This window comes from Corythoichthys intestinalis, chromosome 3 (assembly GCF_030265065.1).
Source record: "Corythoichthys intestinalis isolate RoL2023-P3 chromosome 3, ASM3026506v1, whole genome shotgun sequence".
NCBI lineage: Eukaryota > Metazoa > Chordata > Actinopteri > Syngnathiformes > Syngnathidae > Corythoichthys > Corythoichthys intestinalis.
Window position 1 is genome coordinate 44,498,161 of NC_080397.1, and position 15,080 is coordinate 44,513,240.

A 15,080-nucleotide genomic window follows, 5' to 3' on the forward strand; every position below is an offset into this window, starting at 1 on the left:
TTTCCCTCAATCATTAAATTGAAAGCTAAGGCCATTTGGTTAATGAGCCCCTTTCACTTCAGTCAGCGTTGTTTCCATAACCAAACCACCATCTTTGCATCGTGGACCATTTAAAAAATTATGTTCAGTACAATAGGCGTAATTGCAGTGTGTTGCATTGCTTTGTATTTATTATTTTTTTTTTTTTACGACTTAGTTTCTTTAAAATGCAATATCACAGTATAATTAATTATAGCAAGTCAGCTGCTCACTTTTAAAGGGACACAGGTGTGAAAAAATGGTGACTACGGCTGTCGTGATTAAGAACTTCCTGACACACACATACTGTAATCGCGATTGATGTAGATATATATATATTTTTTTACCTCGGCATTATATGCTACCATGACGGTATGAGCTTTATAGTACGTATACTGTACTTCTTAATAAATAAGAGCAATTAAATAGTCAAGAAGTCAAGTCAAGAAATAATTAAGAAATCGCTATAACTTCTCATTCTTTTCCTTTTATTAAAACAACTGCAACAGTATATGATTTCAGCCTGTTAGGTCAAAAGCTTTTGAGGAACAATGCACAGGTGAGGTAACAGGTCAGACCTTTGACTCAACTTTTCAGTCAAAGTACATGCAGTGGGGCAAATAAGTATTTAGTCAACCACTAATTGTGCACGTTCTCCCATTTGAAAATATTAGAGAGGCCTGTAATTGTCAACATGGGTAAACCTCAACCATGAGAGACAGAATGTGGACCCCCCCCCCCCCCCCCCCAAAATCACATTGTTTGATTTTCAAAGAATTTATTTGCAAATCATGGTGGAAAATAAGTATTTGGTCAATACCAAAAGTTCATCTCAATACTTTGTTATGTACCCTTTGTTGACAATAACGGAGGCCAAACGTTTTCTGTAACTCTTCACAAGCTTTTCACACACTGTTGCTGGTATTTTGGCCCATTCCTCCATGCAGATCTCCTCTAGCGCAGTGATGTTTTGGGGCTGTCGTCGGGCAACACGGACTTTCAACTCCCTCCACAGATTTTCTATGGGGTTGAGATCTGGAGACTGGCTAGGCCACTCCAGGACCTTGAAATGCTTCTCCTTTGTTGCCCTGGCTGTGTGTTTGGGATCATTGTCATGCTGAAAGACCCAGCCACGTCTTATCTTCAATACCCTTGCTGATGGAAGGAGATTTTCACTCAAAATCTCTCGATACATGGCCCCATTCATTCTTTCCTTGACACAGATCAGTCGTCCTGGCCCCTTTGCAGAAAAACAGCCCCAAAGCATGATGTTTCCACCCCCATGCATCACAGTGGGTATGGTGTTCTTCGGATGTAATTCAGTATTCTTTCTCCTCCAAACACGAGAACCTGTGTTTCTACCAAAAAGTTCTATTTTGGTTTCATCTGACCATAACACATTCTCCCAGTCCTCTTCTGGATCATTCAAATGCTCTCTAGCGAACCGCAGACTGGCCCGGACGTGTACTGGCTTTAGCAGGGGGACACGTCTGGCAGTGCAGGATTTGAGTCCCTGGTGGCGCATTGTGTTACTGATAGTAGCCTTTTTTACTGTGGTCCCAGTTCTCTGTAGGTCATTCACTTGGTCCCCCAGTGTGGTTCTGGGATTTTTGCTCACCATTCTTGTTATCATTTTGAGGCCAGGGGGTGAGATCTTGCATGGAGCCCCAGATCGAGGGAGATTATCAGTGGTCTTGTATGTCTTCCATTTTCTAATAATTGCTCCCACAGTTGATTTCTTTACACCAAGCGAAGAGTGAAGAGTTACAGAAAACGTTTGGCCTCCGTTTTTGCCAACAAAGGGTACATAACAAAGTATTGAGATGAACTTTGGTATTGAACAAATACTTATTTTCCACCACGATTTGCAAATAAATTCTTTAAAAATCAAACAAAGTGATTTTCTGTTTTTTTTTTTCCACATGCTGTCTCTCATGGTTGAGGTTTAGCCATGTTGACAATTACAGGCCTCTCTAATCTTTTCAAGTAGGAGAACTTGCACAATTGGTGGTTGACTAAATACTTATTTGCCCCACTGTAAATGGGGTGCACAGATTAGAGAAATACTCTCATTTCAAAATAGATGCTTGAAGTGAATACAGCAGCAGAGCAGATAAATTTCTTTGCTTCAAGTTTTAGGATGTCAACACACTTTCAGTGAATGCAGCTAATAGCAGCAGACAAATATTCTTTGCTTCAAGTTCTTAGGCTTTGAAAACAATAAAGAATGGTACACAGTAAAAGGAGGTAAGTATATAATTTAAGTAAACATACAGTTTCTAATTACACAGCTTAAGCTCTGTTAGCATGACATTAACTTGAATACTGTAAGAAACTGGAAATTTTATAATTGCACAGGGCAAACAAAAATATATTTTGGCCTTTTAGGCTTCAAGGGCTGTGTAACAGTTCTGTGTGACGATAACGTTTTTTTCTAGTTGTTGCAAAATTGAACACAAACAAAAATATATTTGCCTTTTAGGCTTAGCCTTAACTCTATTGTAAAAGGAAAAACAAAACAAAAAATGATAGAGTACCATGCTCTTTGATATTTTTGGGGCTTTCTTTTGTTGTTCAGCATAAACCCGAAATGTGTCCAAAACGATGAAGTGGTTTTGAGACTAGTTTGAGCTGCCATGATGACCACTCACACAGGCATGAAGGCATCACAATAACAAAAGCCCCTTTTAGACTTCTTCATTCATTTATTCATTTATTTTCCATGCCGCTTATCCTGGTAAATTCCCGTGTAAGGTGACACGGGATTTACCCGTGTCATGGGTCTTAGACTTGGAGAGATGTCCTGGGAATAACCCGGGTTGGACACTTTCAGACTTGTCCCGTGTTACAGCGACAGCCGAACCAGAAAGCGTTCCGCTGGCGCAGCCCCAGCAAGTCGGCCGGGAGGGCCAAACTCCGCGCGTTCACTCCAGCGTTAACCCTTTGTACTGACTCCATTTTGAACGGTTTAAAGAAAGCTTACCGGGAACATGTTGACGATTTATTCGTCGACAGTGATCTAAAAGCAAGGCAAAAACAGACGACGGAGAGGCAATACTGGATCCAGGGTCAGCAAAACAACGGATACATCGAAATGTCCCCGAGAAGTGACAGTTGTTCGCTAAATGTTCAGTCTTTTGGAAGCTGCGGTGGAGTGGGTCGGGCGGAAGGCATGCCTGGGTGTTGTCTTGGGATAATCCTTCTGTGTCAGGTTTGGGCGGTCAAGTTCATGTGTCATCTTTCGTGGCTGGGTCGTGGTTGCCACGGCAACTCAGGCATGTCTTGACGTCCAAGGCGCCGCGCTATCAACTTGTTGCCCTGGCAGGGCGAGGGCGCTTAATTCTTTACTATAATGAATGTGTTAGACTAATGTAAACTGTTACATGGTGTCTGCGAGAAAAGTAAAAATCCCCTTCAGTCATTTTTTGGTCTGCAGCTAAATACACCACACATTTCCAAAGATGGACGATGGACTGTCGCTTCCTCGGCTTTATGATCCAGTAGCAATTTAACTTCGTTATGTTTCCAGTTTAATTTTTCTATTTCCAGTTTTCCATGTTGATAATTGCTATGTTTGTTTACCGCTTTTTGTCTTTCTGCAAAGAAAGCGGAAATGACGATGGACCCACCTATTTACATCATCAGCCTTTGTGCTGTGACCTGGAAATTAAATACATGCCGCATTTCACACAGGCCGTGTCCCGGGTAAGTCCCGGACATTATACTAGGACACGACACAGTAAATGTCCGTGTCAGTCGACCCGGGAAATTGATTTCACACATAAGGGCTACCTGTTTAAATCCTGGGAATTAACCGGAGTTCAGGTATGTGTGAAAGATGCTAAAGATGATGGCAGTGCCTTGAGTGCTGGATGTCTGCTTACGCGTGTGCTTCGCTGCTCGTTGAGGTCCAATTCAGAGACAATAAAACTAAACATAGGAGATATACACTTTGATAGAATTACAATTCTATTAATTTCAGTCTAGGGTGGTCACAAATGGGGTGGATAGAAAAAAATACAGTAATTGCGGATATGAAAAACATTTGCGAATATGAAAATTATTCACGATTAGACGGATGTCATATTCACAACAGCCCTAATGGTGGCGCATATAATTGTCCTTCCAAATACTCTCAGTTCATGTTGTCTCAAGACAGAAAGTGGGGAGGGAGATTTGTCTTCCTCATTGTCTTCTCCTTTCACTTATCTCTTTTGTTTTCAGTTGGTTCCATAGATGAGAAACGGGTCTTCGCGCTCTTCTCAAGCGAAACTAAGTGCAGCTGTGACTCTCCAAACTGCCAGCTCCAAATTGGCAGCCTGACCTTCTTTTTCTTCCTTGAGGTGTCTTTACAAAGGCATACCTCTACCATGTGGGGAAAGAAATGCAATTAAGAGGTGACATAAACACTGAGCACCCGTTGTAGTCATCTCTTGGTAGACGGAGAAGGGCATTGGGAGGAGGGGGGGTGTTCAGAGGACATGGCAGCTGCCATTGTGACATGCATACATAGATAGTGGGCTATTAATTGGGCTTTACAAAGGTGAATAGTAGACAGACAGTGGAGAATGTGACCTGGTTGCGGTTAATAAGTTTCAACCTTGACAAAAAAAGTGATGTCAAACTTGTCGTCATTGGTTTTGGATTGTGTGACTTGAAACTTCTGTTGTTGGCAATCAATAGTATTATGGGTGCAAAGTTGAATGAATCCCTTGTTTTGTTGGACTTTCTTACGAGAGCTAACCATTATTGTACCTTATTGTAAGTCTTTTACACTGTTGTTCAGGCAGAAAATAAACTTATGGGCTTTGTTGTATAGTTTCAGTTTAATTATTGCGTTAACACATTGGCACTCACATAACTTGGACGTATCTGCAGATATTTCATCAATTACGGGAAGAAAATATTGTAAGTCTATTGTTACAGTACCTTGCAGCCTTTAGTTTTAGAATAGGAAGCCTATTAAAACATCCACTGAAGGAGAATGGGTGTTTAATTGCCAGATAAGGTGGATGACATTTGGAGCAGCCTACTGAATTTGGCCTAAAGTCCAAAAGGTGTTGTGAAGTGCTACGTAATTACTGTAGTCTCCCCAGGCAACGGGCTTAATAAGACGGGAGGATGACACCTTATGCTGCCCAATGCTCACATCAGAAATTCACACCCCTCATGTACTGTAAATACCTTGCTATTTTTACTGCTATCAACATTTTTACCGGGATACACCTCAAAGAATCAATTTGCAGACTATAATTTACAAGCTACAGTTTAGCCTCTTGAGATGTATGAATTAAAGGACCTTGAACGCCCAAATGGTCGAAATTTCATTGAGAGGTTCTCTGAAAGGGAACCATGGCCAGAAAGACTTGTAGTTCTTAAAAGATATAGTATGAGATATAAATATTTTGATATTCAAACCCCTCTTAATGTTTTTGTTTTTGTATTGGAATGCGTAAGATTTTATTGAACACAAAAAAACATGTGATCGCAAAAAGGGAGACCCAAAAAAGGTCCGTGACAGTAGGTCGGGATCCAAATAATAATGATGCAACTATCAACGAAGGGATATACTAGTAAAAACTGTCAAACCTCAGAGTCAGTATCTCAGCAAGCCGCCTAGGATCGGTTTAAAGACACTGCTGATGAGCTGGAATTGGATGCAGGTACAACATTGGGAACTCATCCAACAACTCTGTAACAAAACAATCTGACCAGGAGCAGAATGTGACAAAATCATGCCAGTCGTCACACTAGCTTCGCTTGCTAGCTAGCACAGCTATTCTCCCAGCACTGATCAGTCGCGTCATCATCCCCACCGTGCATTACGCGTGTAAAACATGGCGCCCTCCGTAGGTCAAAACATATACTAAATATTATAGATTCTAAAATCAATGGCAATAATATACCGTAATTTTCGGACTATAAGCCACTACTTTTTTCCCTCATTTTGAAACCGGTGGTTTATAGTCCAGTGCAGCTTATTTGTTGATTTAATAGGGTTAATAGGTAACACTTTCTCTTACAGTGGCATCATAAGCCTGCCATAAGACTGTCATAATTATGACATGACACTATCATGGGCATGAATGACATTATGAATTCTTTCACTAACTCCATTTATGTCCAACCCGGATATTTACATCCATTCAAAAGTGAGATAATTTGCAGGATGACACAAAATGACATCTGCCATAAGCATTCATTAATGCTCATGACAGTGTCATGTCATCATTTTGATGGTCTTATGACAGGCTTATAGCACCACTGTCAAATAAAGTGTTACCAAATACCATAACTAACAATTAATGAAATATTTAGCACAGAACATGAATTTTGATTGTTATTTTCATCTGTAGTGCTGCATTGCATGCTAGAAGGCATGTTGGATGACAGCAGTGTTGACAGCAGGTGGCAGCAGAGGTTGACTGTGTCCCATAAGGGAGCAGTGATGGCCAAATGAAGCTTCTCGAAGCAATGAAGCTTTGAGCCAATTGATTCAAAGCTTCACTGTGGTTCATTTGGTCTTATGGCAGTCGTATGATGCTGCTGTCAAATATAGTGTTACAGGTTAATATCTTTTGTTGTAAATATCCCATAACACGGTGAGGACAGCTGCGGCTTATAGTCCAGTGCGGCTTATCTACGAACAAATGCTGTTTTCCCGACAATTTTGGTGGATGGCGGCATATAGTCAGGTGCGCCTTATAGTCCAAAAATTATGGTATGTGTTTCTAATAACATATTTTAATAAAAGAGAACAATTGTGGCTTATGAGAGCCTACAAGTCTTTAAGTCCGAGGTTCCCTTTAATAAATTTTTGGATTAACAAAATGAAACTGGCAGTCATTTTCAATGCAACAGAACTCACCAAGATGTTCAATTGCTAATTAAAGTATGAAAGAAATAGCTAATTTTGATGGTGATTGATTGATTGATTGATTGATTGATTGATTGATTGATTGATTGATTGATTGATTGATTGATTGATTGATTGATGAAAACCATACACATGCAACTATATGCTATCTGGTCTTTGCTGTGTTGGGAGCCATCTTATATCTTTTTGCATCTCTTTTTCATAGCCATGAGCGATACATTTTCACTGCGATTGTCGGAAAACAGGTACACTTTAAATATAGGCAACACGCAAACCACAGAAATTAACTCATCTTTAGTTGATGACATCGCAAGTTTCAATCTATGTGGACAGCCATAAAATTACAACTGATTATATTTTGGGGGGATTTTTCTTTTATCTGCAAACATTGCTATTAAGTCCCAAAATCTAGGATAAGTACCAATGTTTGCAGCATTAAGGAGTCATTTTAACAAATCATTGTATCACCCCTTCAACAAAACACTCTCAGAGAGTGCTCGAGTCAGTCGTGGTGTCTTTCTAAAAAACCCTACACTGAGGCTCCATTAACCATGTTTGCACAGTGGATGAGTGGCTCCTTGGTCCTCTCCTTTGGGCTTGTTAGCATTCAGGCCCCTGACAGAGGCAAATAAACTCCCTTTGGGATACATGAGGCACTTCAGGTTGAATGAAATTCTCTCTGTATTCGCCAAAGCTTTTTTCATCTGCAGGCTCAGGGGGAAAAACAGCTGAAACAATTTTAAAATAGGATGCTTAATCCAGCAGCACTGAATGAAGGATAGTATCGTGTGAAGTTTTTTTTTTCTCCCCCCTCACTCAAGAGAGGAAAACACTTGAAAAGAGGCCAGCGTAATGAGCCATCACTCGCTGATATTAGAAAGTTTGTGTATTAAAAGAGCTCTAGAAGTTTAGGCAGAGTGCAGGATACTATCGTAGTGCCACAACATGATAAATGATGCAGGAAGAATAATGTTAGGGGACTAGTTGGGAAATATTCAGCACGGAGAGCTTCTTGAGCACAGAGGAATGATGAATATGATGAAAAATATACAACCTCGACCTTAGTTTGAAGTCGAAGATCAAGATGCACTTGAGGCTGCAGGTAGACAAATGCTATATGAGCGCAAGCTATTTTCTGCTCATATTTTGCAATTATCATAGTAAGCATGATTTAATGTTCTCCATTGGCTGTATTGCAGTTGAGTAATAGAACCTCAGTAATGCACTGACAGTGCCTTTTAATGATAAGGTATGAGAGTGAACCGTCCTACGCTTGTATGTGTGTGTGTGTGTGTGCCACGGCTATTGGCTCAGTAAATGATGCTAGTGGGGTTGTCTACATTGATGGGAGTCATCACTCCATAGACAGTGTGTGTGTTTTTCTTTTTATTTGACCTTTTCACAAACCTTTATCACATAAACCTGTATATTTAAAAGTATTTTTTGGTTAACATAATTGTAGATCTACTGATTTGTGGTTACCATTTGTTGTTGTTGTGTTGTTGTTTTTTACAGTGTATCACAAAAGTGAGTACACCCCTTACATTTCTGCAGAAATTTAAAAACGTATATCTTTTCATCGGACAACACTGACAAAATGACACTTTGACACAATGAAAAGTAGTCTGTGTGCAGCTTATACGTATAATAGAGTTGAATCAAGAGAGTTGAGAGAGTTGAGTCAAAATAACTCAAAATATAGCCATTACTATCTTAATCCCTGACAACATAAGTGAGTACACCCCTTTGAAAAAACATACATCTCTAAATGTCCAAATTGAGTACTGCTTGTCAGTTTCCCTCCAAAATGTCATGTGACTCGTTACAAGAGTGCTGTCAGCATTGCTGCAGAGATTGAAGAGGTGGGGGGTCAGCCTGTTAGTACTCAGACCATACGCCGCACTCTACATCAAATTGGTGGTCATGGCTGTCACCCCAAGAGGAAGCCTCTTCGGAAGACAGTACACAAGAACACTGTTCACTGAGTACACTGTTCAGCAAACAGTTTGCTGAAGACATGTCAACAAAGCACATGGATTACTGGAACCATGTCCTAGTCCTAGTCAATTTCTGCAGCAATGCTGACAGCACTCCTGTAACGAGTCGCGTGACATTTTGGAGGGAAAATGACAAGCAGTACTCAGTTTGGACATTTACGGATGTACGTTTTTTCAAAGGGGTGCACTCACTTTTGTTGCCAGGGGTTTAGATATTAATGGCTATATTTTGAGGGGAAAATAAATTAACTCTATTATATAAGCTGCACACAGACTACTTTTCATTGTGTCAAAGTGTTATTTTGTCAGTGTTGTCCCATGAAAAGATATATTTAATTATCTGCAGAAATGCGAGAGGTGTACTCACTTTTGTGATACACTGTAAGTTTCCGTTAATTATAAGGCATCCATAGAGGAACTTTCAATGAGGCTCATTTTACACAAGGCTGTTGTCATCAATTGATCTGATTGACACAGTTTCTTCAATCATCATTCGCTATTTAGCAAAATGTCATTTTAAACTGTATGCACGAATCCGACCCTTAAAGTAAATACTTAATTATTCTCAAATATTTGCTGTAAAAGTGATATTTTGTCTCACCCCTTCACTAAAACTCAAAGCTGTGTACTGTGACTTCACTGCTAAGCTGCCTGAGTGTAGGTGTAATTTCAACATTTGACACCAGGCTTGACAAGTTAAAGACATACAATTCACTTATCACCTCCTACACAAACAAGGCGACTTTTTTTAACGTCTCATTAACCTGTTCAACCATTAATAGTTGATCAAACTGAGTTGAATTTCTCTCTGCACACCGAAAATTAAGAAGATGGTGACCTGTTGGTTAATATTTTACATTGTGGCTTAGTAAAAAAAGGACAGTTATCACTTTTAGTATATAGGCAATAATTTAGTTGGGGGAAAAAAACAAACAAAAAACGCGAGCGTACCCTTTACAACTCAATGTGAAAAACAGTTGCTTTGTCAGGACCATGGACACATTTTGTCCTTGTTCATTTGCAAAATATTTTGCCTCTCCTTGCCCAGAGTAACCATTAGCACCAAAGAAGGGTTTAGTATTCTTTTTGGTGCAGTCCCTGACATGGAGTGGTCCTCAGCTTCTTTTGCTATTAGTGTCTCTGCCTGCGGCTGCTCAGTCGCCACTTCAATGAGAGCTTTCTCTAAGCAGGACCATCTCTCTGCTGCAGCTGCTGCCCTGCTAACTCTCTTGCTTAGGGAGAGAAATGCGACACCACAGAGCATCCATAGTATTCTCATACCCCACCCCTGTCTTTGTTTTTTATTTATTTATTTATTTTTTTTTTTACTTTGCTCATAGTTTCACATCCAATTTGCCCATTGCCCAATAAAGCACATTCCCATAAGACCCAAGCTTCTATGGGATTGCTAGAGTCCCCTTTGAGTGTGTCTGTGTGTACGCTGTTATTGATCAGCTACGTGCCTGTTGCTGCTGCTGCTGCTGTTATGTTATGTTATTTGCTTCATTATTTAAAAAGCTGATCCATGTTCTGTTTGATAACTTCACAACAGTGTTTGTTTTTGTCAACGGTGAGGATAACGAAAATATTTTGTCAATGAACAATTTTTTTCATGACGATGACGTCACGATGACACGCAGAAAACGTGTCTTGGGGGACTAAAACATAACGAGATGGATGCCGGTTGTCGTCTGACGACACGAGAATGAGATGAAAATTCGCAATCCATCATAAATTCAAAATGTCCGATATTTTCTTATTATATTGTAGTTATAACGCATTCAGCAGTGTTTGGTCGTGTCACTCATGTGACGTGCTGAGCTCCTTCCCTCACTCGCCCTACACACAGATTTAAGCTTGTGTCCATTCCAGGCTCCTTTTGTAAAACGTGTCAGATCCTGCTTGTTAAGTTTTGCTTTCTTATCTTGGCTATGCCATGTTGCTTTAGCCCAGTACTTCTCAAATAGTGGGGCGCGCCCCCCTGGGGGGGCGCAGAGCGATGCCAGGGGGGGCGCATGTGTCCTCAAGGAACATGCTTTTTTTTTTTTTTTTTTTTTTTGCCGTACTGCAATAACGTGTACTTGCACATCCACTCAGTGGGTGGCAGTGGCGCTCTCATTTACAGAGTGCGTTCAGTATTTTTGAACTAAGGAAGAGCACTCAGCACACAGAAAACAGATATGAAGAGCAATGCGCCGCCGCCGTTTTCGAAAGCCGTTTTCCGACCGGACTCACTCACGCAGCGACCCACGGTCTTGTCGGGTTCTCACGTCGCCGCCCGAGAAGTGCCATTTTCGGCTTGGGATCGTCACGTCGACCGCCCTCACCTACGGTTCTACCTCGGCCGCCGAGAATGCGCTTTTTTCGTGCCGTTTGCCTTTTAGCTTTGACTTTTAATACAGTGTGTGTTGAGGAAAGACCACTGTTTACTGTGTCCAAAAATATTTATAGCGGACAGCCAGAAGCCAAATCAATTAAGACGCCACTTAAAGACATTCGACCCCAATCTCATTGATAAGCCGCTTGATTGGTTTTCAGCGAAAACGTGCCGAATATTGCCAACAATTGTCCTGCTTTGTCAGTGTTATATCAGTAAACCAGTGAGCATTGATCGCATGCTCATTGCAAAATAACTCCACATCATTGCAAAGGAGGTAATACTGAGTGTGAGCAGCAAAAATAAAAACTGTCCTTCTGTCCAAGGACACTCTTTTTTTCTTTTATTCACTTTTGTTTTTTTCGGTCAAATTTTTTGGCATATTGTCCCCATGAGTGAATGTTTCTAATCAATTCGAATGTGTTATTATTTACTGATTTTATTACATTTTATTTTTCTGTATCAAATGGTAAAAAATGTAACGAGTGTATTTTTACAGTTTGAACGTTGACTTTTTTTTTTTTAATTCAGGCAAATTGATGCTCGTCAAGTCTTCTCTGTTACAAACAAAACAACGTTAATAAAGTTATACTTTACTATAAGTTGATCTGTTACTTTTTTTCTTTATTAGAAAAAAAGGAAACAGTGTTAGGCAGATGCGTATTTATGATAGTAATTTTATAGACAAATGATACTATTTACAGTGGCGGCAGATAGTTTGGGGGGGCGCGAAACATTTACGTCTTGCTTGGGGGGGCGTAACAGAAAATAATTGAGAAGAACTGCTTTAGCCTTTAAAGAGCATACGACAGGAGAAAAAAAGTCTTAAATGGCATTATTATGTGAATTCGAATCATATTTTGAGACGATTCGACTATATACAACAATTTAGCAAAGCGCAGATGACGAGAAATTAGTCTTTTAATCTGCCGGTTAGCCACGCCTACCATTATAATGCTTTAGCGTCCCCAACAGGTGGATGACGTCAGCAGTAGACTGGGCTCATCGGTTTTACTATTCAGCCCATTGAGGGGGAATTATTCAGAACGAGGAAAACGCGACGAAGAGAGACGCAAAATGTCATTGTTTCAGTCTCTCTACTCCAATATTTTTACAGGATATTCTTTTTATCCAAGTATTTTCCCCAATAGTTATATAAATGGCTTGAGAAGGACCAGTCAGCCCATCGAGGGGGAACTATTCACAACGAGGAAAACGCAACGAAGAGAGCTGCAAAATGTCATTGTTTCTGTCTCTTTACTTCAATATTTTTACAGGATATTCTTTTTACCCAAGTATTTTCCCCAATTGCTAAATAAATGGCATGGTCATGACAAATAACAGTCTTGTGCTAAATGGAATATGAAATAATAAAAATGCATTTATTCAGGACGACATGGCAAAATTACTCCATAATGGTCAAAACTGTCGACTTCACCTTTACTGTCGCACCTCCCAAACGATATTTTATGACACCTAAATCGGACATATGTCATTTCCCTTCCCCGGCTTCGGCGAATGTAAACAAACCAAAAGGCGTGACAGCTAGCTGACATGCTAACCCGAACCGAGTGATGTTTCAAAGTCTTCGAAGCGGAAAATCACACATAACTAGCCTGGATTTATTGACATGACGACTGGGTTGTCGATTGTTTTCGCGGATCGGCAAACCGCCCGGCAGAGAGCAATTTACAGTTCGCTCCCCGGAGGAGGGTGGCTGCAGTTGTTGTGCAGCTAACGTGCTGCTAATGTACTTGAGGAGAGCTTTTTACATGCCTATCAATGATCAAACGTAAGTAGTCCTTTATTTAAAGAAAGTTGGTAGTGTTTACTTTGTAATCGCTGTATTCGTATTTGACATAATACAAAACAAGATGTTTACTCACTTCCTCGTAAGTCCAATGGTCCCACAGTAAATATCCGCGGTGAATGGGAACCTTTTGAAACTCCCAAAAGGCGCATACGCCTCTCCTTCATACAGAATGATTTTTCTGCAGCCATTTGGCTGGCGTGATGCGAAAAATAAACGTATTAATCCGCAAAATCAGCTGAATCCTTCGTCCTCATACACAACAGTAGGCTGTATAGTGAAGAGGACGTCTTCTACCGTACACGTCACAGCGCCCTCCTCCTCAATGCAAGACCGAAGCCGGAAGTCACTCATTTTCATGGCGCGGGATTCAAAAAACTAAATAAATATAGCGATCGCTTCCACACATATCCAAGCGGTCCATATCATTCAGGAGCATAAAATACCGCGTGTATTATGAAATAAACATGCTTTTTCGTGTCACAGGCACTTTAAAGGTGTGCTGAGTGATCATCACACACTAACCTAACTTTTAGCGTTAGTGTAGCGTTCGTGTTAGTATCAGCATTAGCATTTAGCGCGCTGACTCGTTGTCTTCTTAAACTCTTGGAAAACATTTTACATACAGCTCGTCGCGTCCAAGTGAGTTTAATTAATTGCAAATAATGTGCTGTTTTCCTGCTGAGTGTGTATGATAATCATGAAAATGGTGATGTCCTTGTAGACTCTACAGTTATGTGCTCGTCTGTCATGTTTATTTGAAATTGTTGGCAAACTTTTATTTATTGTTTTTTTTATTCATCGACTAAAACTAGACGAAATTCGTCTGAGTTTTCATTGACTAAAACTAGATGAAGAAGAACACATTTTGGAAATGACTAAAATATGACTAAGACTAATAAGTATTTTTGTCCAAAAGACGTAAGACTAAGACAAAAATTAAATGGCTGCCAAAAACAACACTGCTTAACAAATGAAATATCAAATAAATTCAAATGTGTTGAAGGTTTGATTGCACTTTTCGATGTCACCATTGAATTGATAAAATAAGCAAGGGAATGAAAATTTGACATGTGATACTTTTAAAAGGGAAAACAGTTTTTCACCCTTCATCTCTGCCGTTTGCACCCTTTCTTTATTGAAGTACATTCATTCAGATGAACTTGTAGTGTATTTTCACTTGTAAAAGCAGAATTTTATCTTTTAATTGCTGAATCGTAATTGGCAAGTTCTAACAGGGATCTATGCATGTGAGTCATGCAGTGGACACATCGGCCAACAGGTATACCGACCTGCAAGGTTAAACAAACAATTTAAGATTAGGGCGGTTTTTAGAAACTAAGCTGTGCTGATACTGCATTTCTGCTTATCTCTTACCTGAAACATGTTGAAATGATAGCAAAGGAAAATCGCTGCCAAGCCATGGGTGGGGAAACAGGGTGGCGGCATTGAGTAAATGTGTGTATGCTGTATGCATCCACCAATTGGACATGGTAATGCTGCAATATTCAGAATAGGACACTTTCAGACACATTTTTAGAAATGGGAAACAATATTTGGTTACATTTTATCTAAATGCTGATCATAGCACTATTATAAAAATGTCATAATCCTCACATGACACCTGTCATGATTATAAGTGAATGCTTATGAGAGATGTCATTAATAGAGGCGTGCAAAATTTCCGATTCTTAGATTATTCGCGATTCGGCCGTGGAAGATTTGAGAACGATTCACAAATATCCAAATTCCGATTATTGAATTATACCAGGTAAAGCGGAAGTAAAACACAGTCAGCGCGGTCTTTGGGACACAATGTAGAGTAAATATCATGTTCAACTCATGCCGCTAGATTAAAAAAACAATCATACCTGACTGCGGCTGACAGCCGCTACAAACAACGCCCAGTTGCTAGTTGCTACAAACATACGGCTACAGTAGATATCATATATATGTAGCACTAGATGCAAAATGACAGACGACGTCCCTGTTAAAACATGT

General features: G+C 40.0%; 1 protein-coding gene across 4 annotated transcripts in view; it reads left to right on the forward strand.

The window, feature by feature from the left end:
• The window catches only part of LOC130912956 (tetratricopeptide repeat protein 28-like), a 511,674-nt gene that overhangs the window by 304,813 nt on the left and 191,781 nt on the right, over positions 1 to 15,080 (forward strand). The window lies entirely within an intron of this gene.